At 38.9% G+C, this 27,213-nt stretch overlaps 1 protein-coding gene across 13 annotated transcripts in view; it reads right to left on the bottom strand.

Annotated features, from left to right (window-relative positions):
- The window catches only part of PTPRM (protein tyrosine phosphatase, receptor type M), a 457,910-nt gene that overhangs the window by 110,372 nt on the left and 320,325 nt on the right, over window positions 1-27,213 (bottom strand). The window lies entirely within an intron of this gene.

Raw genomic sequence — 27,213 nt, 5'->3', positions numbered from 1 at the left:
GGAGGGTTGGTCCAGGAAATGGAAGCTTTCCATTTTCAAACAACTCTGTTTATGTGCAGTATATCTAATGGATTCAAGCTTTCTATGAATTCATGTCTTGTGTTCCCTAAGTACTGTGTTCCCAGATCTCCTCTGAGCCCACAGCACCTGCTCCTGAACATCTCCCAGCTACCTCTCCTATTGGTATAATGAACTAAGTAGCACTAATTGCTAACAGCAAGAAGGCTAAAAATAGGATGAAATTTTAAGTGTCTCCAAGTATCTGTGAATTCCTCTTTTAAGATGATCCAACAGATGGGCAGTGTTCCTCAGCACTGCACTGGGACAATAATTCAAAACAAACTTACAGATTTTCAACTTGGGTAAGAATTTTAAGAGAAGTTTGCAACTTAAACTCGATTCAGGCTTATGTCTAAAAGTACTCTGGCTTTAAGCAATCACATGATGACAAAGCTTATGGCAGTTACTGATCACTCTCACCGACAGAGTGGGAGCTAATCATGTCTTGCTGTATTTATTATTTTATCCCCTCTAGTGCCCCTCTCTTAACTTAACCTTGCCCACTTTTCCTGCCTGGTATTTTGGATTTCAGGTTCAGTTTTTTTTATCCGTTAGCTCTTTGAACACCCAATGTGAAAGTGTGACATGAAATAGCTTGAGTGGTCTTTAGGTATTTTTTACTAAGGAGGTTCTCATCTCTCTCCAATACCTTAAAATGGAAGCCAGGGATAGTAATATATTATATTATGTTTATTTAATTAGGATTTAAACTAGAAGGAAATAATCTGACTCTAATTACTCTAGCAGGACATAATCTGGTACACAAAATCAACTGTTTTAAATTTTCCTAGTCAGGGGCACATTAATGCATCTTACCTGCTTCACGTAGCTCAGACCTAAAAGTAGTTTGGGGCACACACAGATTGGCAGACACATTCACAATATTTTATTTCTGCACTGATCACAACACTTTTCCTTTAACTGCCAAATAAATTGCAATGACTGGCTTAGGTTCACATGCCATACTAGTGCTTCTCTGTTACTAAAACAGCTCCTAAAAAAAAATCAGGCAGAGTAATTTGAAGAATTGGTAATTTGAAGAACTATTTTGCATGCATAACCACATCTGAAATATTTTTATTTGCTTCTTGGATCTAATGCATTTGTTACTTGCAGGTACTGCCAATACCACACAAGTTGAGTTACTAAGAATCAGGAGGTAAAAATAAAGAAACTGCTCAGTTTCTTCTTCACTGTGTGCCCTCCCCACACTGTCTTTCTACTGGTTTCATAAAGAAAGAGAAGGGGTGTAATGGTTAATCTATTGTTTATTCAAAACCACCAACAGAAGTTAATAGACAGTTATAAATTAATTGAGTGCGTCTGTAGCGCTATCTCCTCATTCATCTCGCTTATTCGATTTAGCTCTGTTAGTGTTCCATATGGTACAGTGCCCCTGCTGCTAGGAACAGTCATTCATTGCAAAAAAACCCCCCTGTAACAACAGGAAGCTAATAGTTTAACTGTTCCTCTAAATTTGTTTGACAAAACTGACATTTAGTACGCCATGTCACGTTGTCAGTAATCTGCAATTTACCCTTAGGCAGGCAATAGATGCTCATTTTATTTACCTCTTATAGTTAAAAGCATAATTAATATTCCACTCTGAAACAAAGATTAGAGATTTGACAAACACTGCAATTTAAATTCTCCATTATAGAAAACATTAAAATCAAACATCTTTCACACACACCATTGCATAAAGGACATGTGTAGCTGTAATTTAACTTTTTAGTCTTTAATACCACAAACTAATTTCTGCTGTCAGTTTAATGAGGTGGAAAACACAAATCTTGTTGCACTCTGTGCACACAGGCTGGGACAGTTAGACTGCAGAGAGCTTGAATCAGTTTGTCTCACGATGTTTCAGTCAAAATCCCCAAAGTATTGTGAGCCTAAAAAAGACAAAGCCTAAAAAAAGAAAACTCTTAAAGACTTTGTTTAACAAAAGGCTTTAACAAGTATTTCAGGAACAAAAATAGTGTAACGCCACAGCATTTTTCTGAATTGCTGTAGCATTGCTGAAAAATTTCCAATAACTGTGGTGTGGGCTGTAAGTTTGCATCAGTGCTACCCGTAGCACAAAGCCCAGCTAAATTCCCCAAAGATTGCATAAAGAGGGCGTGCTTCCCTCCCTCCTGCCTGACCTCCTTCACCCTGCTTTGTACACAGTTGAGGTTAGCCAGTCATTCAAGTCATTTAATCACGGGCTTAAGGCAGAAGCAGTTTGCAGTGATTGCTGACCTGGGGTCAGCTGCCAGGCAGGAGGCAGGAGCTTGGCTGGCATTGTCTCTGCCCCTTTCCCAGTACCTTCACGGCCAGGCTGGCATACTCCTCCTCCTTATGCTCCTTCAGCTTTTGTCCCATGCCCACGGATTTTACACGTATAGCAAATGCAAACCCAACTGCAGTGCTCTCTGTTCCCAGTAGTTATGCTCTGTGTGCAAGTCCCATACCAGGCTGCTCAGTGGTGCCTGAGAAACAACTGATTTATTGTGCCAGATTCTGTGACAACAGGGCACATTATCCAGACTGGCAAAGTAGGGGGAGCTCTCAGAGAAATAAATGACTGAGGTTTTAACTCATGCTAATTTCAATTGAAATTCTAGCTCCATAAATTCTGTGTGACTGATTAAAATTATTAACATGTAGAACACCTTTAGGCGACCATGCTGGCTCATTAAACATGGAAGCCTGGAATTATCTCCACTGTAACAAATGCGTGTGTGGATGTCTGTGTTTCAGAGACATACATCAGGAATTTTTAATTTTTTTTGAGGAGATTTTCTTCACAGAAGCACTGATTTGCAAAAAAAAAAAAAAAAAAAGGACAGCATAAACTCAACAAAGAGACTGCTGTTACTGTCTTCTCAATCCATCCTATGTAGTAACCCACTGACTCCTGACTCCTTCACAAGACTTCATTAGTTACTGCCAACTTCAATCTGCTTCAGTTATTTTGCATTCAGCTCCCAAAGGAAAAGCACTCTCCCCACTGATCACAGGCTAAACTCAAGATAAACTGGCTCATTTTATAACACATCAAGCTAACATGTCCTGAATCACACTAACATTACAAGCCAGGAAAGAAATCTCTGAATATATCTGACCATGTCACCATACTAAATAAGAGAGATGCACATTTCTAACACTGGGTCTCCAAAGTAAGTTTCAGAGAGGTTAGTGTCAGCATATTATTTCTCTCCTACATGCCATAATGAATGCCTGCATGTAAAAAACCAATCTAATAGTAGTGCTATACTTTAGAAGAGTGCTGCTGTTGTACTATCTGAGATTCTGTGAATAAATTGTTTGAATGAGCAAATATTTGAAAAGGCTATAGTAATTGCATGGAAGTTATTTAGATTTTTATTTAATTCTAAATGAGATGCAGGTTATGAAGATGTATAAATCAGGAGATAAGCAGCAGAGCCACAAAGGTCAGAATCACAGCTGTTGATAAAGGGAACCTCATTAATCATAATGTAAGAATTGCCATGTTGGATTAGACCTGAGCCCAACAGGTCTTCTATCCTGTTTCCATAAACTTCTGGATGTTTTAAGGAAAGTGTAAGAGATACCATGAAATGCAGATGTGGAAAAAAACTGTTTCCAATCCCCTATCAGCAAGAGATTGTTCTAGATTCTGAAACATCAAGTTTTACATGCCTTCCTTTTTTAAACAGTACTTACACCTGAATTTTAACAGTTATACCTTTGCATATTCTACAAGTCCACAAAGATGTCCAGTTTACCTTTAAGTCTTACTGTAATCTTAGCTCAAGCAGCACCTGGTGGCAATCCGTATAATTGTGCATTATATTAAAGCTTTCCCTTCTATTTTAAATGCAACTTAATTTAAAAACTGTTTCCTTTATGCTCGTGTTAGCTGACTTATGAAGAATAAAAATTACTGGTACAATTTACTATTAATTAATTAGTTTACTTTTACTGTTCCTATTTTTAAGTTTTTCCTCTAATAGCCAATGCCCAGTGTTTCAGTTCCTGCTCATGTACCTATTTATGTGCCCAACTCCAAAATTTCTCTCCCCCTTCATTATTCTCTTTTGGATGAAGACTGATCAAATGATGAACAGTTTACTGGATCTACTTGGATGCTCATTTAGCCCTTCTAGGTTGAATTCTTTCACTATTTTATTCTAAATTGAGTTCTTCCACTTTGTTATGAGATTGATTGCAACACAGACTCTTGAAAAGCCACCTGAAAGCCTTTTGTGTTTCTGAACTGGTCTAACAACAAGGGATGGATTTTACAAGAGCAAATTAAGACAGAAACTTGCATGACAGGAGAATTTATTTATTTCCAAATTCTAAGTAGCAATGCTTGACTTGATGCTGTTAACTTTTCCTCTTCCAGGTAAACGGAAAGACAAGATGGCCTTCAAGGAAAATCAAGGAGGCACAAGTGCACATTGGTAGCCCTCACATGTAATTAGTGTGTTCCACTGGCTCAGCATTACCATAGTAAGAAGAGGGAGGGACTTCTTCCCTCGGGAGTGTCTAGAATGACATAAAATCAATTCCATCCTCAGGGCACCAAATTTTCCATAGACAGGGGAAAATGGCTGGCCTTCATTTGGAAAGTGTATGGGGAATGCTCTCAGCTTTCTTACATCTGTCAAAAGTGAAGTCCCTAAGTGTCAGGGTCTTGTAAAATCTGGTTTATATCTGTGGTACAGGTAGAGATAACATGGTTTTTTGTAAACTATTCAGGGCTGCTTTTGTTTGTCTTTTGAATCAGCCCCTAGGGTCAGCCTAGCAGACTTCAAATACGAAAACTACCAATGTTCTTACCACAGTCTTTGGGTTCATGCGGCGAGGTTTGCTCTGCGCATCACAAAAATCACTGCAATTATTTTACCTGGGCTTTGCGTGGCCCTCCCTCTCCGTAAACTTTCTCCCTCTGATCACGCTACAACAAGCTGGAGAAACCAACACAGATTGTCTTACTCAGTCAGGACCTTTCTGTAGCTTCATGAGAAGAAGAGAAGAAAAACCCACATTGCATGCACTTACTTGTTTTTTCCCCCTTGCCCTACTTTTAAAAGAGAAATTAAATATACAATTGCTGTAGCAACAGAACAGCAGTAATTAAATCCCTGGCATTTTCATGCTCTTCTAAGTGACACGCTCTAATCAAGAGACCTTTAACTTCTGTGAGAATGGTCTTCAGAAGAGACAAAGACAACTGTGAATAAAACATTCAGTTTGAAGCTTCTGCTTGAAATGCTCCTATCTTTGAATGATGTCTAAAATTTGTTTCAACATTTCCATTCTAAATGCTGAGATGAAATTTATGAAAAACAGTCTGGTGGATTCTAATTAACACAAAATTATGTTGGTTTTTTTTTTTTTGCTAATTTAAACAGCACAACAAAAGCATGTCTTCTTTCCTTATTTTCTTATTTCATTCAAGGAGCTCTTGACTCTTCCTGTGCCAGTCTTTTGAGGTATAATCGACAGAATTCACAGGAGTTCAAGAAATTATAGAATTCTTACTGATAATATCTTTTCAGCCTAGTCTGGGGGAATCTACCATCAAAACATTCAGCTTACTTTCTAACGGTGAGCCATTGCAAATGTTTTGCTAAAACTGACAGAACTAGCTTAGATTTCTAATCTTTTGCCATAAAGCCTCTTCTCAAAGAAATGCAATTTTCTCAACATGGAAAATGTCACCTAATATAAGCTCCACTTAGGAAACTGAAGTTCATTACACACCTAAAATGAGACTCTATCATATTATACAGAGTATGCCAACATTATGTCCACAGATGACTAGGTAGGCAATTAAATATGAAAGCTAACTGAATAAACAGAGGTATTTTTGGCAGTCTAGATCACAGCTAAAAATGTCTTTTTTTTTCCTGATCTGTGAAATTATTTTCATATATATGTATAATACAGATCAGTGTACATGCATCTTTCTGCATTACCAGACTAATGGTACAGGGCAATAAATTATAGCAAGGCTTTCTATATTTCTGTTATATAACCTTTTAAACAACCTTTTCCAACCATGAACTCACATTATATGCAAATAGAGAGTTAAGTGACTTTACCATTATATGTTTAATTTGATGATGCTTATGACTTCTTTTTAAAACCTTTCCCAGTGAACTAATTCATTCCATAAACTTAAATGTGCTCTAGGACATTACTGAATTGTAAATTGTTTTTTTCCTTCACAAAAGTCTATTAAAATTTTTTGAATCTGCTCTGCCATTGACATTTGGGGATAATGAGTGAAAATCTTGCATTGGTAACCATGTGAATGAGAGCTATGTGTGTAAATGCTCAACACATCTCAAGAGTCTGTACCTCAAATCCTTTATGAGAAAATTTGGTGTTGTAATAGCTATAGGTTCTTGAACTTTTCTTACAATACTAAATTATTCATTTATCCCATTTATCAATTCTTTGAAGCGCTTTTAGGAATCGAACAAAATTTTCCACACACTCTCTCATATTCCTTTTAGAACATGTGATTTACAAACCCAAAGCCTTGGTGAGAAATGCACAGAAAGCTCTGAAGGAAGTGTTTTACATTTCAGAAAGGCTGATTTAGGCATCTGTCACTGCATTAGGTAAGTCAAAAGCACTTACTTATTGTTCACGCATTTTGGAACTATGATTTAACTGGTTATATCCTCAAAGAACGGCACAATCACAGCCATGGTATTATTTTAACACTTTCAGGGGTGAATTGTGTCAGTACAAATATAAACAAAAAAATCTTCTTGATTTGCTGTGAAATTGGAATTGTACTGTGTATCAGTTCACTGCTTTATCCCAAAAAGGGTGCGAATCGAAGCTCTGCTGATTGGATTGGCCACAGATTTGCAGTAGAGAGTGACACAGATAAAGTTTCTCATCAGAGGCCTCTTCTAGTGTAAACACATTTCTCTTTTATCTCTAGGTGTTTCTAAAGTTCCTGGGATTCTGCAGTTTTCTAAGATGCTTGGCAGCTAGTTGAAAACTGGAAAATTTGCAAGAAGCTCTTGCCAGTAAAGTCCTACTTGTGCATGCTGTGTTCAGGCTGTGTATACACTGTGGGAATGTTTGTATGTCTGTGATGGATGAACCATTAGGTAGATAAAGCTAATTGAACAGTATAGAACTGTTGTGCTGAAAAAATTAATTTTGCCTGTTTCAGATAGCACCAAAATATATTTCCTTGACAAATGAGTACAACTGTGATGGCTTGGCATTTAAGGCCCTTGCCAGATTTCAGTCTTTAATGGATGCTGTATCTCAGTTCTGTGACTGCAGCAACACTCTCAGCATTTGAGAACAATCACTACATTCCACTGGGCGAGTCATGAGACTTAAAGTCCCATAACCCATCAGAGAGAGCATCATTCTGGGGTCCCCAGCTCTTAGGTCCCCAGTGTAAGAAGGACCTGTAAAGTGAATCCAGAAGAGGGCCACAAAGATTATGAGAGGGCTGGAACACCTGTCCTAAGAAGACAGGCTGAGAGAGCTAGGGTTGTTTAGCCTCGAGAAGAGAGGGCTCCAGGAAGACCTTACTGCAGCCTTCCAGTACCTAAAGGGAATACAGAGAGCTGGGGCATGTAGTGATAGGAAAATTATAGAAGATGGGTATAGATTAGGTGTTAGGAAGAAATTCTTCACTATAAGGGTGGTGAAGCACTGAAATATGTTGCCCAGAGAAGCTGTGGGTGCCCTATCCCTGGAAGCATTCAAGGTCAGGCTGAATTGGGCTTTGAGCAACCTGGTCTAGTAGGAAGTGTCCTGCCCATGGCAACAGGGCTAGAATAAGATGATTTTTAAGGTCCCTTCCAACCCAAACCATTTTACAATTCTATGATTTTGCTCTTTCGGCTAGAATACCTATCTAATTGACAGGGAAATTCAATAAACTCTGAAGTATTTAACTTGGCAGTATTTGGGTCAATAACAGCAGAGAAACCACTCCATAAAAGCAGCAGTAAAGTTACAAGCAGTACAGGTACAAGCAACCTCAGAAATTAGATATCTTTTGAAGTTTTCTGATAATCTTTTTGAATACTGTAGCTATCTCCATTACTAGACCTGAGCATCACAGATCACAAAGAACTAAGGGAATTCAAAGGAATAAAAGTAACTTAGGATGAAAGAAAGTTGAAAAGAATAAATCAGCATACATGGAATAATAGGCTGAAGATGATATATAGATATGGTACTTCCAATCCAATCACTCTTCTGAATCAGATGCAAATACAACTTCAGGTAAGTTTTAAATGAACTGCAAAGACTGACCTTTCTTACAACACCTTCCATTCAGCACACTTCACTGATGCAGATACCAGGCTGAGAGCCATCTCCTTTCATCTCTGAATCTTTCCCTCCCTCCTTTCTCCCCTCCTCCACACAACTCCCACCCCAGAAAACTGTTACTGACATCAAGGTATGCTCGTCCCTTTTTTGCACCGTTTGTAGTCTGTAAGCAGCCATTGTGCTTTCAAAACTAATCTTCTTTCTATTTATATATCAATAGAAGAAAGCCTAGACTGCAGCATTTCACTAAACAACTTCAGGGATTTGAAAAGAAAACAAGCCTATTTCACTCCAAAATGTCAAGATTCAATTCACCCTACCATGCTATTCAGCACACACAAAGAAGGGATAAAATATATCCCGAAGTGTAGTGAGTGACTACCAATGAAAAAATGTCACATTTAGGTAGAGAGCTATTGATAAACCTGGGGGAAGAAAAGGAGGAAGTGGGTACTAACGACAACAATTATACACACACACACCCCTGAGGGGCAGGAAAAAAGGGATTAAGACTGTAATCTGTGGATCTACAATAAATATTAACTGACACTAGAGCAACAGAAATGAGTTCACTATTGTCTCTTTTAGCATTCACAATACAGTGATAGCATTTGTCTGTGTTCTATTCTATGAAAATAGCAATGGCAGTTTAAGTTAGTAGAGAGACTGTTTGAAGATTTTTCAAGTCTTTTTTCCCCCTCTTTTCTTCTGTCTTGGAAGAGTGCCTCTACTCTAAGGAGATGGTTGCAAAATAATCTAAGGAGGACACTTTCAACTTCAATACCAGCTACTAGAATTCCTCTGTGTCTTTTTTCTGCCATTTTCATGACAGTATGTTTACGAACAAATTCACAGACATAAGCCAAGAAACAATAAATCACTCCTATGTATATAATGAAGGTTGGTTTTGAAAGCATAATTTTGAACAGTCTGCAAGGAGCTAAACATTGGAGAACTGCCTTTCAGCTATTAAAGGTATGCTCTACATAATCTGAAATATTTAATTAGTTGCTTATTTATCACATCAAAAATGCTAGCAAAAACCTCTGCTGTTTTAATGCAAAGATATTTTGATCACACAACATGTTCTCAGTACACATATACTGTACCACTCAGGGATTTATTCTCTTCTTGCTTGCATTGTGTTGTAATGATTCCAAGCAGTTCAAAGGAGTAATCTAAATACTGCAAAGCACTCAAAGATCCACGATTATTTTCTGCTGTCAAAATATCTACCTTTAACTTAGCTTTAGATTAGCACAAGACTGTATGTACAGCCAGGAGAAACAGAAGACACTATCTGGAGGAAGACTGCATGTCAGCTAAATTAACAAAGATGGAATCAGTGCAACTTGCTTCAATGAACCAGTTATGCCTTATTCTCCTCATCACTGTGAAACCTTCATGTCTGAGTGAAGACCCAGGACTACAGGAACAGTGATTATAACCTCTAAGAACCCACGGATCAAAGAACAACACTGCCAACCAGCATGCCATGCCACCTCTTGGGCTGCTAGATAGCAATTAATACGCATACTATGCGTACTAAAAGGCATTCTCTGTAAGACTGCCTACTTTCTACTATTAAACTCCACCATCCTCTCTCCAGTACTTTTGTCCCCAGTTCATCCTCATTTCCCTGTCCTCCAGCATATTTAAAATGCTTGCTACCCATCAGTAAACTTCATTGGCACACTTCTGGGGTTTTTTGTGACATGATGAAAAATGGCAGATCAGTCTTTTAGAGTGACACTTAAGAAGCTCCTATGTCAAAAAAGGGGTTTTGCCACTAATATAACCAAGCATTGCCATCTCTCCTTTGATCACTTTGTGTGCTTCCATTTCTGTAATAATTGCCATCCTGCCTAGTTAAAGTAATACACATCCAAATGGTACTGCACCTGTTGTCTTATGAAGATAATTTATTTTATTACACAAAAATATCCTATTAGTTTAGCATGACCTACCTTGGTAAATCTACTTTCGTATTATTTACCTTTAATCTCTTTTCCAAATTATTTTATTAAAAACCGTTCTGAAGTCTTGACTAAAAGTAGGAGTATCTAAGACAACAGTTGCCCATGGTTTCTTTTTCCTGAGAACAGAGACTACATTCAATATTTTCCAGTCATACACAACCATTCTGACTCAGTAACTCTATTAAAAGCTTCTACTAGTGGACTTGTTGTTTCATATGACACTTCTTTTGCATATTGAGAAGGTGCATCATTTGCTTCCTCCAGCTTGGGGCATCAAAAACTTTGAGTTTTGCTTCCATCATGCAGGGATAATTTCCATTTTTAATTTATTTTCTTTATTTTACTTTATTTTTTTATTTATATGGTGATTTCCATACCTTTATTCATGGCAGTCATTCTTCCTACAAGCATTTATCCCCATGTTAACCATGATTGTAAGATATAAACATAGTCTTTGTTCAAGAAACCCTTTTCAGCATGAAGACCGGGAAGAAACAACATAAGAAAGATAAATCATGCATGCAGAACAGAGATTATGTTGTATGGCTCAAATGATTATACTCACATCTTTGATGATTTGCTTGGTGAGTTAAGTAATAATTGAACCTTACAGTAATAACCTTAATTCACAGCTAAAAGAAATTATTTTTGAAGAATACTAATTGTGCTGATTTTGTGGTTTCAATCATCCCTGGGCCTGAGTATGCTGAATGCTGGTGCTCTGATGTAAAATATCACACTGCTCTATTCCAGAGAGACACAGAAAGTCTGACTTGTCCCAGGAAAAGCAGAAAAGGCAGAAATTTTAACACAGCCTTGAGATGCAATTTCAAAGTAATCCTTCCTTCCTTCCTATTCAAAGTCCTATAATTTAATACCAAGTTACACACTTAGTTCTAGTATCAAAAATATCTGGTAACAGCTGAGAGCACATTTAACAAAGAAGTGAAAGACCTGGGTATATTATTTCTCATCAGATTATTATAAACCATCAATATGATGCAGCCTTAAATAAGGAAATTCAGTTCTTGGCTGTAACAGGACAGGCATTTCCAGAGACAGAGAAGTATTAATGCCAGGATTGTCAGTGTACAAGGGACTGGCAATAGCTGATCTGGACTTCTTCAGATTTAAAAAGCCCCCCAAAACCCCCTCAAACTGGATCAGATACAAAAAAGGGGTTCTGGGTTATCTAGAACAGAGACCTTATTTAACAGAGCAGAAGTTTTGGAAAGCTCATGTGACGAAATGAGTTTCTCACATACAGATATGACACATGACAGACTCATGAAAACCACCTACAGCTAGGAAGAACTATATGTCTTTGACAACTAGTAGCTTGGAGATAAAAAGAACCACATAAATTAGAGGTCAATGCTGCCATAAGGAAAAAAAAATTCCTATGAAGTGTATGTGCTGGAAGTAGTCAAAAATGGACCAAAGTAGTCAATGTACAGACCAAACTTCAAAGCAGAGGAAGCTTCCCAGTACATATAAATTTACGAAAGCTATTTTATGACATTATTACTGAGAAAGTAAGATTTAGATTTGATGAGCCTTCTAGTCTGAAGGTCCTACATTCTTAGAAATTTATGTGCTGTGATAATCAGAATAGCAGGAGCAAAATTTTCATGCATGACATTGTGCACTTTTTTTTACTGATTTATAAAACTTGGCAAAGTAAGGTATCCCATATGGAGATGGAAGATGCAATTTTCTGTACGCAAAGTTTTTATGCTGGATAAATGCATATTTATTTGTCGGAATTCCAGTGGGGGACCAGTATTTGGCTATTATGTAACCATGCAAACTTGGTGCATTTTAACAAAGTTTTTACACTATTACAAGTTACTTTCTTCATAAATTAGTAAGAGAAAACCACCCAAGATGGGCCAAACCTTGACAGTAGGTAACTGATAAGAAGTCAATAAAAGTGGAAGGTAGAACACAGATAACATATGCTACACCTTTAGCTTGTGACTTAGCTTTCACTCATCATCAACAATTTTTGCAACTGAATTAAATTGAAAGTAGAACCTAAATGAAGAGTGTTTGGGTTAAATGCAGCTGCCCATCCTGGTTAGGTGGAGTAGCTTCACGAAGCAAGGGCTGGCTACCTGTGTTACCCTGTACTTGCCTTGTCTGATTTATTCCAAACAGAAGAATTGTAGTAAGAAGCTGGTGAGTACAACCCCCTGTGACAGATTTCAGCAGAAACATGGCTGATCTTTAGACAGATGTGAGTGCTAAAGACAGTGGCAGACATAAACAAGGTATGAGTTAAACAGTGCTGATCACACCTAAGGTTTGAATTCAGTTCAGTTTGCTGCATAAGGACATACTTTAATGTGGTACATGTCATATATGAAATGGAGTGTTGGACTTTGCATATTAAGTGTTTCAACTTTTAATTGTTAATTGTTTAATTATTGTTTATTCAAATTACCCATCAACCCAGTTGAGAGTTATTAAGTTCCAAAGTTATTCCCCTGATTAGTTGATTAAAGAGTGTTTTACATAATTCCTTGCTAAAAATCCCTTGTTAATAAAGTTCCACAAGTTTGTTCCCCTCTTTAGTCCCTAAAAAGTGTAAAAACCCACAATGTCTTAATTCCTGTATGTGTCCAAGTTAACTACCCTGTTTTTAAGAGTTCTCTGAATTACTTATAGCCCAGTTTTAGACCTCTTACCAAGTGTTCTTAACCTTTGTAAGTTCTGAGTGAGTTTTAAGCTTTGCCAAAAAGGAGACCTTCTAACTGACAGGGAGCTATTTTTAGAACCTGGCTGTCGGCCTGCAACTCCGCACCATGGCTACCTGGAATTTTAATGAGGACTTTTCCCGCCTTTGGAGCCGATGACGTTTTTCCCCTGGACAACAGTGAGCCATTGGCAGACTGAGATTCCCTCACCTCAAGGCACCACCAATCATCCAGGACCATGGAGGCTGGGCAGTGGGCGGGCATGGGTGGGACCCAGACTCTATAAAACTGCTGGACACCAGATCAGAGGTGCCATTTTCATGTCAGATGAGCTGCTGGTGAAGCCCAGTGCTGGGAGCACAGGCCTCTACCTCTTTCAAAGGGAAATTTAACCATTCTGACTTTGGGCTAGCTGACATCACCCCAGCGTTGTAAGGTCTCTGCCTTGGGACTTTTGAGCTGGCTCGGCCAACAAGGTCTCTAATCACTGCAGACCCTTTTTTTTTTGGCTTTTTAATTTTTTTGTATTTGCAATTTTTTTTTGCTGATTGTTCTTTTAATAAATTGTTCTTAATTATTTTAATTAAGAACCAAGAGTTGTCTCATTCCTCACAACTCTTTTGGAGACTTGTCCGGGATCCTTTTTGGGGTAAAATCCAGTGATTTTGATAATTTTTTTTATTTTTGGTTTTTTGCAATTTTTTTCGCCATTTTTCCTTCCTTGGATTTACCAGACCACCACAAGGATCACAGAAGCAGAGAGGAGACACCCCACTGCAGAGACCTGGTGAGGCCTGAACCCTTCTTCAAGGGCATCTGGTTAGGGAATTACCCTTTTTAGGGCCAAAAAAATTTAAGGGAACTCCCAATTGGAGTCTCTTTGTGTGTATGTGTGTGTGCGGTCGGCCATCCCCTGTGTGAGTGAAAGAGTGATTGAACAGGCACACCACAAGGGATCACTCCCTAGGGATGCGGGGAGGAGATTGAGGGTGGCTGCAATTCTAGTAGGGAGACATTACCCCTTTCAGGAACGCGTGCGGTTCCGGTTTAGTTTAAAAGTCTAGCATCCCTAGTTTTACCAGCTCTGGAATCGGTAGACACACTGCCATTTTGAGTTTGGGCGGAACGGCCGCCATTTTTAGTTTGGGTGGAAAGACCGGCATTTTGAGTTTATTCCCACAGGCTGCCATTTTGAGTTGTTTTGATGTTTCACCAAGGCAACCGTGGTGTTGTGGTTCCCATGCTTTTAAGATTTTCTGATTAATTATTTTGCTTGTTATACTACTTCTTGTGAAGACTTGATTAAAAAATTTAATTTGCTCTATGTGTGATTACATTTTAGTTAGACTGTTGTGGAGTATATTTGCTAGTACCTTTATTTTATTTGTTGCTTTAAACCAAATTACTTGGTGGTTCATCTTAGTAATTTGCTTGCTTTGTTTTAATACAAAAGTGCCAGTTTTGTATCTTGTTGTTGTGCTTATTCCCTTCATTATAATTTTCTTGTTTTAAAAATCTATTAATCCATTTTTAGCTCTCCCACAGACCTGTCACTTTAAAGTTACCTCATAAGGTTGTTATATTAATTATACACTCCTGTTAAACTTTAATTTAGTGTTTATATTGATATCAGACGTTGTTATTTGCATTGCTTTGGTTGATTTAATTTAGAAAGTCTTTTTGTAAGAACTACTTGCTTGTCTCATACCAACAAGATGGGACAATCAAATAGCAAAGAAACAATCCGATCAAGAAATACAAAATCTTCCCAGATAGCCCACTGGGGAAAATGCTGACCAGATGGGAAGAAAACGCGTTAACCAAAGATGAGGATCAATACCAGATGATCCAGTATTGTGCACTCAAATGGCCAAAACAAAAAATCAGAAAAGATGGGCTTAAGTGGCCAAAATATGGGTCCTCAGAGACATGGCTCTGTGAAGCACTTTATTCATTTGTACACTACAGAGCCTCCAAAGATTCAGATGAACTAGAATATGCAAAAATTTGGCTAAAGTATTGGGAAAAACAAGAAAAAGAACCAAACAAAATCTTACCAATTTCTGAAGAACCAAAAGAAAAATCAAAAAGAAAATTAATTCAACCAAAGTGGGATCCCTTAGACCACCTTCCTCCAGCAGCTCCCTCTCAAGAAAGAATTCAAATTGAACGGAGGAGAGTTCTTCTTCCACCGAGCCGATCAACCAGAAGTGATTCAGAAAGTGATAGCGAAACAGAAACTGAGAAAACTTATGATGTGTCAACTTCCTCCAATTCTCAAAAGAAAGTGGTTGAATGTGAGGTTCTTTCTAGTCAAAAGGGACCTGCCTTCTGCACTAGGAAGAAATCTGTTGCAACCCCAGAATGTTCCACCTGCTTAGACACCCCCCAAAAGTCTCAAGTTTTACCTCTTAGAGAGGTGCCAGTGGGAGGTGTTCAAGGAGGGATAGGATATGTTATCGTACCTCTAGCATCATCAGAGGTATGAGAATTTAAAAAAGAAATGAAAAATTTACTGACTGACCCAGTGGGTCTCTCAAAACAATTTGACCAGTTCCTCGGTCCTAATATTTATACTTGGAGAGAAATGCAATCCATCCTCCAATCATTATTTACAATTGAAGAAAGAAAAATGATTAGGACCGCAGGAGTTAATAATTGGGATAGAGAAAACAATACTAATCAAGGCCCAATTGGAGAATGAAAATTACCATTAGAAGATCCCAACTGGAACCCAAATTCAGAAGAGGATCGGAGGAACATGACAGATTATCGAAAATTAATTGTTAAAGGAATTAAAGAGGCTGTTACCAGAGTGAACAAGATCAAAAAAGGTTTTTGTGGGGAACAGGAGAAAGACGGGTCACCCACAGCTTGGATGACTTGACTGAGGAACAACATCCAATTATATTCAGAAATTGATTTAGACAGCAAAGGTGGACAAACAATGCTTAAAGTCCATTTCGTATTGCACTCCTGGCCTGACATCAGGAGAAAATTAGAAAAATTAGAGAAATGGCCAGAGAGAGGTTTAGACAAATTGCTGGAGGAAGCACAAAAGGTCTATGTTAGAAGATATGAGGAGAGGATGGAAACAAAAGCAAAAGTTATGATGGCTGTAGACCATCGCTCCTCAGGGTAAATCCTTTGAGGGACCCCCACAACAACCTACCTCACAACAACCTACCTCAAACCCAACAGGACCCAGGAGAATAACCTGCACATATTGCCATAAAGAAGGCCATGGAGACTGTCAGTGCTTTAAGAAATTAAGAGATCAAAGAGCCCTCCAGATGGAAGGCCAAGCTTTAGATAACTGAAGATGTCAGGGGCTCTATCTTCTGGGGAAACAAAAACATCTTCAGGAGCCCTTGATAAAATTAGAAGTTGGCCCCCAGAAACAACTAAGGAGTTTTTAGTAGACACAGGTGCTGAAAGGACCTGTGACACTGAAAAACCCCAAGGATGTTTTATTTCCAAAGAGACTCTAAGTATTTATTGAGCCAAAGGAGAGACCTTTGCAGTCCCTCTGATTAAAAATGTGGCCATCACCGGAAATAGACACACCCAAAGAGGTGATGTATTATTTTTACCTCAGGCAGGAACCAACTTATTGGGCTGTGACTTCCAGCTTCCCCTCAAAGTCGGAGTGGTACCCCAAGGGGGCCAGATGAGGACTAAACTATTTGTTCTCTCTTTAACAGATGAGCAGGACATTGACCCAATAGTTTGGGCAAGACCCAAAAACCGAGGAAAAATGGACATCACCCCACTGACCATTGACTTACTCCCTGACAGTAAAGCAGTGAGAGTACTGCAGTACCCACTGTCTAAGGATAAGAGAAAAGGACTGAAGCCCATCATTTCAGACCTTATAGAGGACAGAATCCTCGAACTCTGCAAGTCTCCATATAACACCCCAATTTTGGCTGTTCAGAAACCTGATAAATCTTATTGGCTTGTACAAGATCTGTGAGAGATCAGTAAGAGTTCAAACCAAGTATCCCTTGGTGCAAAATCCCTACACTCTTCTGAGTTGGGTACCACCAACGCATACCTGGTTCTCTGTTATTGATCTCAAGGATGCATTTTGGTCTTGTCCTCTAGATTCTCATTGCAGGAACATCTTTGCTTTTACATGGGAAGATCCTGACACTGGGAGGAGGCAGTAGCTGCGCTGGACTCGACTTCCTCAAGGTTACAGTGAGGCACCAACACTCTATGGTCAAGCACTAGAGGATCTGTTAAGTTCCTTTTCTCCACCAGAAGGAATACAGGTAACACAGTGTGTGGATGACCTGCTGCTCTCCAGTGAGCAAGAATCCACAGTGAGATTGGGCACAGTTCAATTATTAAATTTTCTAGGAAGGAACGGCTTAAGAGTTTCAAAAGCCAAATTACAATTTGTCCAGCAAGAGGTGAAGTATTTAGGACACATAATTGGCCATGGCACCAAGAAACTGAGTGCCAAAAAGATAGAAAGAATCCTAAACTTACCACCTCCAACAATCAAAAGGGAAATTAGACAGTTATTAGGCTTGTTTGGATATTGCAGACTGTGGATTGACCAATATTCCCAGTCTGCCAAATTTCTGTACGAAAAATTAACAGAAGAAGAAACACTTAATTGGACAGAATCAGACAACCAAAAATTAAAAGACCTAAAAGACAAATTAGCCGAAGCACCTGTCTTAAGCCTTCCTTCACTAGAAAAACCATTTGACCTGTATGTTAATGTGGAGAAAGGAATTTCTTATGGTGTTTTGACCCAAGAGTGGGGTGGAGTCAGAAAGCCGGTTGCTTTCCTCTCCAAACTATTAGACCTAGTGTCAAGAGGATGGCCAGTCTGCATCCAATCTATCGCTGCAGCAGCCACTCTGGTTTCTGAGACCCAAAAGCTCATCTCTGGGGGTAAGTTGACTGTACATACTCCACATACCATTAAGACTATCTTAAGCCAAAAAGCATCCGAGTGGCTAACTGACCCCAGGATGGTAAAATAGGAGACCATCCTCATGCACACAGACCACCTGAGTGCTCCAACCAAAATCCAGCTCAGTTCCTTTATGGAACCCCATCTGAAGACACCATCAAGCATAAATGCCTCGACATCATTGATTTGCAAACTAAGATCCAGGAAGATCTAGTAGACTGCCCCCTCAATGAGGGAGAAATCCTTTTTATTGATGGGTCATCTCGAGTCATAGATGGGAAACGATGCTCTGGCTATTCTGTAGTAGATGGACATCAAATGTGTGTTTTAGGAAAAGGGAAATTACCATCTACCTGGTCAGCTCGAGTATGTGAGCTCTACGCCCTCGAAAGAGCCCTCCGCAGACTAGCCAGAAGCATCGGAACCATCTATATAGACTCAAGATATGCATACAGGGTAGTCCACACCTTCGGAAAAATTTGGTCAGAGCGAGAATTCCTTAACACCAAGGGAAAAGACATCCTGCACAAGGAACTGATTTAAAAAATTTTAGAAGTGCTCGAACTACCTCAAGTGATCTCTGTGGTGCATATTCCAGGACACCAGACAGGAACCACCAGAGAAGCAAGGGGAAATGCGCTTGCAGACCTAGCTGCAAAGGAAGCAGCTGTTACAGAAGAAAGAGCAAAAATGATGGAAGTTAATGCACTTCCAAACAACGTCAACAGCACTTTACTAAAAAGCACTCTACCAAAAAGCACTTTACCCACACCCATATTTAGTGACCAAGAAAAGCAAAAATTGATTCTAGTTGGAGGAGGAGAAGAAGATTCTGAAGGCCAGTGGCACTTGCCAGATGGTTGTCAAATTCTAAACAAAGAATTAACTAGAGAAATTTTATGGAATATCCATCAGAGCAATCATTGCGGTTCAAAAGCTCTAGCGGACCACTTCCTCAGAACTTTTGGATGCATAGGAATTTATGAATTAGCTAATCAAGTTACACTTGGGTGTACAATTTGTCAAAAAGTAAATAGAAAAGTTATGAAGAAAAACACAAGTGGGGGAATCGAATTAGTCATCAGACCTTTTCAAAGCATTCAAATTGATTTTACCGCAATGCCCCCTGTACAAAGACGAAGCATTTATTAGTAATTGTTGATCACCTTACTCACTGGGTTGAAGCTGTCCCAGCTGTTAATGCCACTGCTCAAACAGTAAGCAAGGTGATCCTTGAGCAAATTATCCCTCGTTATGGGATAGTCCACAGAATTGATTCAGATCGAGGTACCCATTTTACCTCCCAAATTTTGCAACAATTAGTCCAACAATTAGGTATTAATTGGAAATTACACACCCCGTGGCATCCACAAAGTTCTGGGAGAGTGGAACGTATGAACCAAACCATTAAGACCACTCTAACAAAACTAATGCTTGAAACCAAATGGTCGTGGGTAAAGTGCCTTCCTCTTGCTCTTCTCCGAGTCCGGACACAACCGAGATCCAACCTAAGTTGCTCCCCTTACGAAATGTTATATGGTTTACCCTACTTAGCCACTCAGCATGAAATTGATGCCAGTACATCAATGGAGATGTTATGCATCTCACAAACGCGTTGCCTGAAAGGTCAGGAAGAGTCTCTAATCGTAGAATGGATCATACTGTATCATACTAGAATATGATCTGTGTATTATTAATTAAAAAAAACCACTTCCCTCCTCATTAAGTGCATAAGGCTGAGAATTGCGTATTTACAATCATCACTCACTTTTACTGAGAGTTACCCACCCTCTGCTGCCCAAGACAGTGTGTGAAGGGAGTTTGGTGATTTAGTAAAACCGTAAAATAGAAACCCAACACTAAATCCAGCTGTAAATGAACAGAGTGAAGCACAAGAATGTGCTTCCTGAGCTGAAGCTTTGGTGTTTGGTCCTACTTTCAGAGTTTTGTGCCTGTATTAAAGGGCTAAAGTTGATTTGGAATATATACAAAGATATGATTTAGGCCTTCCACGACTAAGCTGGCTATTTTTTTCCCTTATTACTCCTCAGGAGTAGAAGAAGAGAATATTAGAAACAGAACAGAATTGTATGTCCACTGCCTTTGCAGTGGACAAAGATAATCTCAGCTCAGGCTGGTTGTAAAGGCTTTACCTCTAAGATATCTCATTTAGAACAGTTGGATCAATACATTTTAGATGTATTTTTCTGCTTTCACAGTGGAAAACTGACATAAAATTGACTTAACTGGGTAGTTAAGTCCAGTTAATGACTACTTTGAATCTCCAAAGCATCACAAAGCAGTTGGAGTGTACCAGTGAATCTGGCCTTTGCAGTTTTATTTTGTCTTTAATAGCAATATTCTAATGAGGTTCTCCTATGTTTAAAGTATATTAGTTTTTAACCTCAAGTCTGTCTTGAAGTATTTTGGGATAAATTTATGATGTTGAATTGGATTTTGTGATTTAAAAAAAAATCCTAACAAATGAAATGCATTTTCTCCAATAAAGCCTTTTTTCCCCCAATAAAATTACACAGTTCATATTTTATAAAGTTAATATGTACACAATGTATCTTAGTTTTTCAATTTATTATTTTCTTTTTTTTTTCCCCACCTCTTTACACCAACTGCAGGAGCAAGCAGCTATTTTTTCCAGATCCTGCAATTTAATGTTGAACAAAATATCAAGTGCTGGGTTATGAAGTCTGGGGATTCAGATATAAAATGGAATATGATTTTTCATATGTATAATTAAAGAGACGGTCAAAAATATCCCTTAATAGAGGATTTATTTTAAAAGTTGCTTGAGTTATGTATTTTATTTTAAATAGGGCAGTTTTTAAAGGTCAGTGAATGTTGGTCTTTAGTAGGTTTATAGCAACTGGGGGCAAACTGCAGAGGCAGGTCAAGATGCAGGAAATCTGCAGAAGAGTGTGGATGATAGACCCTGAAAACATCTTGTGAGATGTCTGCTTACGTAATGTATTGCCATGCAAGGGTCATTTGCAAATTAAAGGCATGAAAATGCTGATGCTACTCAAAAGTGTATTAGCAGAACCACAAGACAGCATGTGGCCCAATTAATCTTGTGAACTTGGCATTAACGTATTACTAGATCACAATGTAGATTACACATTTATGAGCATATCAACATCCAATGCAGAGTCAAGTATGCCCTGGAGGACCTCTGAGTGTAATTTTCTTCTTCAAATAAAAACAAAGGTTTCAGAGCAATGGCCAGTAGCACCTTCAGGCTCAACAGGAAATAATGTGATCATATTACTTCCAGTTGCCACAAATGGTTGCTTCAAAATTCTACCCCCAATTTTAAATTAAGTCTATGATTACAACGATTAGAAGAGAGAATCTATCTACAAGGAATTATTCAAGACATATGGAATTTAACATTTACCATGTACACATGATGGTGTGTTGTCAGTCACTGAAGGAAAGCATACCAGTATATACCCGTACTACTTAAATGGTCATTATGTTCTAAATTAAACAAACAATAATGACATCCTGCCTGCCATGGTTGAATCGCGTGTTTTCTAATATTGCCTGTAACTGCCTATTATTACTTTCCAACTTTACTGTGGATTAATGAAATATTGAACAGATGGTTAACTATCAAATCAAAGGCTGAGAAGGAACAGAATGTATGAGTCTGGGATCTTAGATCATACTTGATATAATCTTGATATAATATTCTCAATACACCTCAATGCAAAGATACAGTAACTCTTTCTTGCTCTAAAATGATTATCACTCATTTTTTTCACTATTTTTTGAATCAAAGAACCTCTGTGAACAACATACCTGCTTTGGGAGCAGGTCACTGAAAAGCTGAAAAGGCTGCCTTTGAACACAAACCCACCTGACCAGTTTCCAGGCCCACAGCTACAAAAGGCCCCAAGATCTGCCCAACAATATTCAAAAGATCTGACAATGAACATGACAAACACACTGCTTGCTTTGCATGCATATCCCAGTTGTGATGCATGGGGACTTACTGCATAGGGAACAATCATGCTCAGTGTTTCTAGAAACTTTCAGGCAGTCCAACCAGCTGTGAGACAGATTTGCCTGTGTCAGAGAGTCTGACACAAAGTAGAGCACGAAAATTTTGTCTTATCCTTACTCCAGTTTAGTCCTAGATGTATCTATGATCCTCTTCCATCTAGAACTGATAACAACTACCAGTGAAACAGGAGACTTGGAAACAATTTTAGGGTCCTGGCTTCTTGTGCGTATCTTGAAACTATACTGAATTGCATCTGTCTAATTCCTTTCACTCTCTGTGACCTGGTTTCATGGAAAGGAAACATGGAAAGATCTGGGTCTGGAGCCCCACAGTCCATGCTCCTTCAAATCAGCTTACATATTGCCAGCATGGTTCATTCATGAGGAGACCTCAGACTCAGGATACATGCAGTCCAGAACTGTGGGGATGCAAAGATGTTCCTTCCAGCAAACTTTCACAAGAGCTTCCTTGAACACATACAGAGGACTTGCTGAATAATTGCAACACAACTGATAAGATTTTGCACATTTCGTTTAGTGAAAAAGCTCCATGAAAGTCAGCTCTAAACTGATGATACAGCCTCATCATCCAATAAACAAAACAGAGAAGGTAAAAGTTAAAGGTACTGTTTGTGAGGGATAAGCTTCAAAAAATTTTTTGAAAGGTCATTCTGAATGACAAAAAGTTGCTGAGGTTATTTCCTACTTTATTTCTAAATATCTTAGGATGTTCTGCTTACAAAATACGTATCACAGCTGCTCCGATGTTTTGTCATAATGATTTACTGTGCTGGATTCCAAACACCTGTGATTGCTCTATCAAATGCATTTCTGAACATAACAGGACATTTTGCTAGAACAGACCCAATGATTTCCATATGGTGATGTGATGTGGGGATAAGTGTCATCAGACCAGCTGTCCTCACAAGGTTCCTTCCAACTTAAATTATTCTGTAAGCCTGTATCTGCTTACCCACTGATACTTCTGATGTCCAGAATAGCCCAAACTTATCAAAGAAACAGCTACAAGTAAACAAAGAATTATAAAAACGCTTATCATGAGTTTCACTGCTCCTCTGTAGAAGCCTGAATATATGGTAGGGATTTGTACATAGCTGGTACCTCACACATGGGGGAAAAAAGAAACTCAGAAAAGAAATTCATCATCATCTTTCTGTTAACTACAAACAAATGCCTATGCCATTTTCAGACTGAGTAGACAAGAAACAATTCCTCTGCTACAATCACAGCAAAGAAACAAGGCCTAATAAATAACCATTGCTACTTTAGACAAGTCAAGGTGCTCCTGTTCATAAAGTAGTTCGTGTATATTTTTTCCATCATATTATTTCCTTGTAGTTCATAATAGAACAGACTGAAAGCATTCTACTTTTTGCTTTCTTACTTGCTAATAGGACAGATGTTAACTGTGGCATTACGTAAGTTTAGGAAATATCATAAATTGATTTGTCTTGGAGTTCTCTTCTTTTTGCTGTACATCTGTTGACACTCATCCCCATTATTAAAAATTCACTTTCTACTAGGCTGGCATAAAAAATATGAACATATTTGATGTGAAAATACCATTTACACAACTGATCTTCAAATAATTAACTGTTTTCCAAGCAACAGAAAAAATAATCTCTGTGAAAACACACTGCAGCTTTGCCGTATCACCAAGTGTTGTGAATGTCTCCAACGTGAGGGGTTTAACAAAAAGGACAAAGATTGAGGACTAAGTCTAGCTGAAAGATGAGATACGGACACCTGACTTTTGAAACAGCCTTTTAACTGCCAACTGTATTACCAGTAAATATCAGGTGAACATGAACTTGCTGACAGTTACTGAGAGAAAAAGAGTTGTGTCGAAACAAACGGGTACTACAGAAATTACATGGTAGGCTGCTCTTCTTAATAAGTTGCGCTGGCTGGATTTAGCTTTTCTGCAATTTACCAGGTCTCTTCAAAATGATGGTCTGTTTCTTTGCTAAAAGTAACCTACCGAAGAGTTGCCTGAAAGTGAGGCTCATTTGCAGTTCTGATTTGCTTATCTTAGATCTGTTTGCCATAATTGCATATGTGAGAGTAATCATTAGATGCCTGAAATAGTGCTGCATCTATCTGAATGGAGCAAAAGGCAAGTGAGGTACAGTACAGATAGTCAAGAATTCTCTGTCCCTGGAGTCAGTGCTCTTATATTTGGATGAAGGTTGACCATTGAATAAATAAACTGCACTATGTGCAAGCCACACACACATGAAAAAGGAGCACCTGATGGCTGAGGGATATGTTCATTTTTTTATGTGAAAACCAGACTAAGATACAGAATGCTGCCTCTAGCTTAGCTTCTAATGTTCTTTGTGAAACATCATTCTTTTTAAAATATTCCACGGAAATTTGTTACTGCTATGCAGCCTTCTATACTGCTACATCAACTCTACTTCTGGAAGCTCATTTGTCTATCACACTTTTAACCTTGTTATCACATGTAACCAAGTAAAGGTAAGAAAAATGCATTTTCTGAAAATGAACATTATCTTCAACTCCAGGACCACTGAAAGGCCCAAAGTACAGCGCTCTTTCCTTTCCTTATGGCTGCAGTGTCATTTTCTTGGGAACTACTCATCCTTCTTGCTCCTTGTAAAGTCACTTAACACCTGAAAATGCCACAAGATTACGGTTTTTTAGCATTATTCTTCCACGTCGATGTGAAAATGCCATTTCCTTTAACATTCTACATGTTGTCAAGAAAGAAAAAAGATTTCGAGGCCTGGTTTAGTATAGAGTATCAGTATTCACATGCACATTTCTGGCAGAATTTGCTGCAAAATTATGGGTTGGTTTAATGCTATGGAATAGAAAAATGGCAGCTGCTGCTGCTACAATAAAGGGTAGCAAAAATTCCAGCTGTGGATATGCAATCCCTCTTTCAGTGTAATACAAGAGGTGATATTTCCTATGACTAAATGCAATGTGCAACTTTGGCTTGTTTCTCTCTAATCTCGTGTTTTGAGCTACTTAACTTTCTTCAGGATTGAAAAAAACAGATGCTCAATGCACCACTCCCACAAACAAAAGTACTCTTGGAATAATTAATGAAAGCTGTGTAATTTCTTTTTTCTATTTGTGAATCAACCCATAATTTCAATCTCTTCTGATTTCTCTATAAACATTTATTTTTAGCTTCAGACATGAAAAGCTGACTGGCTTGGTAAAGAGACATTCAAAAGAAATAAGGCATAGGAAAATTTAATAGCTATTAGATATAAGCATAAAAATGCCATCTGTATATAAACTCCAAGCAGCATATAAGAAGAAAAAAAAAATGCAGCTGACATGTTTAAATGTCTATATTTCACTGGTAAATTAGCTACTGTAGGAATTTTCTAGTACTAGTAGTAAAAGATAGGACACTATCATATCCACTGTAGTGGAGCTTATAGATGGTGAAGGAAATGTAACACTGTCCTGTTCTCTTAGATTTGCAAAGGCAGAATTTAATAACAGAATGTCTTGTTGCATTATGTTACAGAACTTAATCACCAAGAGCTGCAACTTCAAATCTGGGCCATCCTGAAGCTTCTGTGGACCTCCTTCTTCAAAGCTTTTTGTGCCATATATGGAAAAAGAGTAAGTTACATCATCACAGCAAGCCACAATAGGTCACAGGTCTCATGTTCCTGCTGTACCCATCTCCAGCAGTACTAGAAGGGTGACTGTCTGGCACAATGTTGTAACAAGCTGTGTGGGTATTGGATCCAAAGAGGAGAAGGATCACAGTTACTTTTCTTCCCACAAAATACCTTTGCTGCTGTAGCACCAAAAATTACATTCCATGTGGTACCAGCTACTTATTTTTCTGGTTGAATGGATACATGTGGATGTTATGCTGTAAGAGAAATTTGTCAGCAGCTGAAGCATTGTCAGATGACGACTTTCAATGCTTTTCCTTCTACTGAAAGTGCTACCTCTGTCACACAGATATTTTCATTCTCTGTTTTGCCTCCTGGGACATTTCCTTAGCTATTCCTTTTTGGGGCACATTTGCTCCTTGATGAAGCATACAGCTGTGTCCCATCTTATGGCTAAACTGAGGAAACCAGGATTGCTCATTAGTTCCAGCAGCCCAGACTTCATCCTGGCTCTCAGGTGAAACTGAGAAAGATCATCCCAAAATCCAGAGGGTTCGGGATCCAAATTAACCAGTATACTCAAAAAACCAGCACATGTGGTGTCCATCTGTCTTGTGGTGGAGCTCCTGCAGGAAGGACTTAGTGGCCAAGGATGCACTGGTCTTCCAGGAAAACATCAGGATGTGAGTGGGATGATACGGCCAATTGGCTGTTACCACTTCACAGTCATTTCTCTCATGTCTTACTATCTGGTGTCTCCATGCTGCTTCAGTTGTCTCCTGTAGTAAAGATGGGAAGCTGTAATTGCCTCTTGTCTTGAGACTTGTTACCAGCAGAATGAAACACCCTGAGGCACCCCAGCACCAGCTTCCAAATTTTCTTCTCAGAACAGGACAGCCATGTGAAGAGCTGCACTGCTCACTTTTTAAAGACCATCATGAAGAGATACTGGCTGAAGCAAAAGGAGGGGGAAAGCTTGTTTGAAGATAAGGTCATAGCAGGCCATGAGCTCTTCTGCAGTGAAGTTTTATAGCTTCTTTACATCATCTTAAACCCACAAAAAGCCCGCTTCAGGATGAGAGTGTGAACATCACCCATACTGCATTACTTCTACAATAGTTTGTAATAATGATGTTATTAGAGAAAAAGACAGGACTGCATCAGCCCCCTTAATTTTGAAAGCTGGTTACTGTGGAGGGCTGGGAGCCCTTGGCAGAGGAGCCCTCTGCTCTCCCTTGGAGAAGAGAGAGGCCTGAGGGCAAGATGATCTTCCCCAGAGATAAGCAACCTTCCTCTGGGTCATGGTGAGAAAGTGAACCACCCCCAGCATGCCTTGTTTCTATATGGTAATACCCAGTACCCCGCTGGCTAGCTGGTTTCTACCCCACCCCCTGCCTACCCCATATAACCTCTGCCCCCTAGCCCTGATGTGGGAGCCTTGTCCCTAGCCACTCTTCACAGGGACTGCTGGACAATAAAGGCTGCCTCTGGGGAACTGCTATACAAGGCTCCTGTCTCTCTATCCCTGAGTTGGCCTTGGGTGATTTCACAAAGAGCTGAATCACAAGAGCTGGAATCACTTGTAG

The sequence above is a fragment of the Corvus brachyrhynchos genome, unplaced genomic scaffold, assembly GCF_000691975.1.
Source record: "Corvus brachyrhynchos isolate BGI_N302 unplaced genomic scaffold, ASM69197v1 scaffold106, whole genome shotgun sequence".
Taxonomy (NCBI): domain Eukaryota; kingdom Metazoa; phylum Chordata; class Aves; order Passeriformes; family Corvidae; genus Corvus; species Corvus brachyrhynchos.
Note: the sequence above shows the minus strand (reverse complement) of the source record. Positions and strands in the feature narration are given on the sequence as shown.